This window comes from Corvus kubaryi, unplaced genomic scaffold (genome assembly GCF_017639235.1).
Source record: "Corvus kubaryi isolate FWS band 111438036 unplaced genomic scaffold, C.kubaryi_AGA036_p1.0 split2-37374, whole genome shotgun sequence".
Lineage (NCBI taxonomy): Eukaryota > Metazoa > Chordata > Aves > Passeriformes > Corvidae > Corvus > Corvus kubaryi.
In genome coordinates, this window is record NW_024582082.1 from 6,062,535 (window position 1) to 6,066,985 (window position 4,451).

The window sequence follows — 4,451 nt, forward strand, 5'->3', positions numbered from 1 at the left end:
GCAGCATCATGAAGGACTGAGTCTGCTATGCCTGGGGAAAACCAAGCTCTGGGCTGGTTTATCTGGCTAGGGCAGAACACAACTTTCTGGTTGCTTAACATCTTGGTTAAGTAGCTGAGCAATGTCTGGAACAGTGGTACAGTGGACAAATGGGAATAGGAACAACCAATGACCTTTCTGAGCTGAGCCCACATCTTGAACCAGTTCATCCCTTCCCCCGTGTGAAGCTGCAGTAGCTTCAGCCTGTCCTGGCTGCAGCTGGGCTGGCTGGCATGGCCACTCTATTGGCTGCTTGGCCCAGAGGTTATGGATCCTCAAGGATAACTTGCTTGGTCCATACTGTGCTTTGTGAAAATAACCAGTTAAAACCACACAACTATTTTAAAGAGTTTTGAAGATATTTGTATTTAGAGGATGTTAGAGAATGTTTAGAGAATGGGGAAGGAGGGAGCAGTGACATGGGTGGGTGTGAGAGGGCTGTGCTGGTGGTGGTAAATAGCTGCTAAGGCTCATTTGTAGAGACCACCAGCAACCCACTTACACTGGCCCAGGTAGAAATTGTTTATTCTGACACAGAGATGCTCTATGAAGCATCAGAGCTGTGTAAGCATCTCCAGTGCAGGGTTTTCTGCAGTGGAAACAACCTGTCTCTGACACGGGCACAGCAGGCAGTGAGGGCTTGGCTCTGAGGAACACAGCCTGGGTTGAGTTTATAAGTGTAAGAGGCATAAAGACATGTTTAGATAGTGTGATACCCAGCAGCGAGGCATCCTTGCTTATTTTATCATTCCACCAGCATGTTCTTGACTGATTATGAATGGATTCCTTGCAGGTTAACAAGCTGAAACATTTTTGTTACTAAAGAGAGCCAAATCAAACTCTACTGGACAAATACATCTTGGATCTCTGGCTAATGAGTTTTTCTGCTGTTCAAACATGTTATGTAATATGAATGAAACTGCAGTTGAATTAGACTTAGCCGTTCATGTAGAATTCACAAGCTGCATTTTTTTTCCTCACAGCTTTATTTTAGGCAGGTAAGTTACTTTTGGAGAAAATGACAGTTTTGCACAATTCAGCTATGTAAAAGTGATTAATGAAAATAGTATTTGCTCGTCCCATTTTATGAAGAAATTGAATCAGAAGCATACTTTGAAGTGCAGAAGGGCTGATCCTTCCATGCATTCCACCTTTCACCACTAACTCCCAAATAAAACACTTGTTTTGTGGTTTGCACTGTAAAGCTGTGTCCTGTCAGGGGAGCACAGGGCACAGCTCCTGCAAGCCAGCCCCAGGACTGTCACCTGATGTCATTGGTACCTGCAGTGACTCTACTGACTTTGATTTATTCCAAGCTAATTTGGTATGAATGGTATCAGAACCAGGGTCACAGCTATATCCGTTAGTGATGCAGAACAGAGCTTAAAAATAATCCTTTGACTGACATGCAGATTTATATCATGAAAGATGGGGCTATTCCAGATTTCTCCAGCAAACTGGTGTCAAACAAGCTGCTCTGAGTGCTTGAGACCTAAAGCCTGTGATGGCAAAGGAACATTTAGACAGAGCCTGTATGTGAGGCATTTGTGGAATTATTGTTAGTCAAATCTATTATTATGCATTCCCTTCTGTTCCATTTTCACCTGTTAAAATAAATTAAGATGTAGCATTACTAAAAACCAAGAACTGCTAAAATAAAAGAGGGAACTGACATTTAGAGCATTTTGGATATTTCTTATGCTGTAGAAGGAGTTTGTAAAATTTAAACCAAAGTCACAAGCACATATTTTCTCTGTTGAGAACATCTAGTGTAATCCTCCTGTTTTTCTGGCACTCCCCAGGATAGTCTAGAGCTCATAACCCATAGGAAAAATAGAGCCCAAGAGAGCAGATGACATAGATGCCCAACTCCAACTGAGGAGACTTGCTGCCATCTTTTGGTAGATGAGTGTTCCAGAAAGTAATGAAAAATTATCTCTCACAGAAACGAAACATTTTCTCCCTCTTCTCGTTCTTAGCCCACCTACAGCATCAACCCCTGGAGGGATTTAAAAAATGTGTGGCATTTGGGGACATGGTTTAGTGATGGACTTGGCAGTGCTGGGTTAACAGCTGGACTTCAAGGTCTTTTTCAGTCTAAACAATTCCACGATTCTGTGATTCTGTGCACTCAGCCTCTACTGCAGGCACAGCCTATGAAAATTAACCTCAGCCAATGGCACCCCGAAGAGCCCCCAGTAACCCTGTGGTTGCCTGCAGGACTGGAAGGGCTGAATGCGGGGCAGGGGCTGGGCTGGTTTCTTCGTGGTCTTGCTGCTCAGAGAAAAGCTGTAGGGAACAGGCTGGAACCTCTGCATGTCTGCAAGTAATAAAATACTTCTTTGTGCCCAGGGGAAATAAAATAATATATTTGATAAGCTGGGCAACAGCAGGATGATGCAAGGGGAGGGAGCAAGGCTGGGAGTCAGCGCTCCACAAATCACACTCATTACTGTGAGGTTTACCTTTGCAGAAGGCAAAGAGCTGAGGCTGCACTTTGACAGGAGCAGGTTGACGAGCTGCTGCTCAGGGTGAAAGTGCACCCTTGTGACTGACAAAGAGATGAAGGGGAATGTCCTGTGCCCCTGCTCCCCCCCCGGGGTCCTGCCTCTGCACTGGCAGCCCCCTTGCTTCCCTTGCTCCTCTGACACCTGGAGGAGGAGGTTCAATGCACCCCAGCAGAAAGCTGCCCACTGTTTTTGCTGGGCTACATCTTTTTTGTGGGACAGTGAGCGAAGTCCAGGGCAGGCTCTGACAAGCCTCGGGATGCAGGAGAAGAGGAAAGGCACCAGCTGCTACCAGAGGGAGAACTGAGAGGGTGTTGAGAGCTGACACTTCACCCTGAGTGCAACTCTGTGCTCTGGTTACGACACCCACACTCGTAGAGGTGCCTGGAACAACAAAATGACTGCGGTTAGAAGAACTTTCCAAATTTGAAAGAGACCTCTTGTTTCCGTGGGTTCCTACCCTGGTGGTAGGCTGCACACTTTATTTTAATGTGGATTTGGTATCCGGCACAATTCCTTCAGCCTTTGCTGCCTCAGCTGCCTTTCTAAGGTCGATATGTGGCTACACACAATCCTTTACCCTCTACCACCCTGTCATGCCAAGAAATTCCTGAGATCCCACTGAATTCCACAAGCCACTTCATTTATACACTTCAGTTCAACATTAAGTTCCTTGCAGGGTTTATTTACTTTGAACCCTGACCAAAGTTCCCAAGTGCTGTGTGTGTGCTCAGCTGGATGACTCCAACCTTGCTCCCGGGCTGTGCTGGGGCAGGCACCACTTACCTGCTGAGGGTACAGCCCTGCCACATCTGTGGGAGCAGTGCCCTTCAGAGAAATGCTGTTAGGAAAGCAAAGGCAGGAACCAGGTAAGAGCACAAGCAGGGAAACTTCCCTCTTTCACTATCCAGTCCCACTGTGCAAGGGAGAAAGAGCAGGAAAGAATTAATTAAAAAAAAAAAAGTGTTCCTGTGGGTGGGATGTGAACTCTTAGACGTGACACTTTTTTTGACACGAACATCCCTTGTGTGGTGGGGGCAGAAGGATGACCAGCCAGACCATCTGCAGTTTCCTGGCTGGGATGGTTCTCCTGTTTATCTTGTGGGTGATCCTCTGAGTGTCTGAGGAACCTCCAGAAATGCAGGACTGGGTTTATATCTCATCCTGAAAGCGGCCCACCTTCACCTCTGTTCCTCTCTGATAGCAGAGCACTCCCTGACTGACCTTTTGTCACCGGGAGAGTGTTGCTCTGGACCCAGCCCAGCTTCCCTGTAAGCTGTGAGGGCTGATTCGTGTGTCTGAGGAGGAGTTAGGAAAGATGTCAACTCCCTAATTCATGAGAGCCTCTCCACGGCCCGCAGTCAGTCCCCACGGTGTGAGTGTTGCTGCTGACCCCTGGCCCTCTGACAGCTCCTTTGGACACTCACCAACCATCATACACAGACCACCTGCTCACAGACCCTCTTTCAGACTCTCCCTTCCTCCTTTCCCACCACTCTTGCCTCAACCAGGATATAGGGAGTTGAAATTTTAACAAGACGTGGAGTTAGAATTAAATTCTAAATCGAATTCTAGGTAATTCTAATTTAGCTAATTCAAACTAAATGGGGAGTTTCATCGAATCAGAATGGTTTGGGTTGGAAAGGCGCTTTAAAGGTCACCTAGTCTCATTTCCAGCAGAGCTGGGGATTCTGGTACCCAGGAGGCAGCAGGTGTCCTGGATCGTACCGGGGCTGAACTAGTGCATCTCGGGGATGGCGCAGCCGGGGGCCCGTGCAGTCCCTTGTGCGGGTGCCGCTGGGGCGCGGGATGCCGGCGGCGCGCCGTGCCCGGGGAGCGGCTCCCGCAGCCCAGGCCACCCCGCCTGCCGCGGCCGCCCCGCCCCGCCGGTCCCCGCCCGCCGTC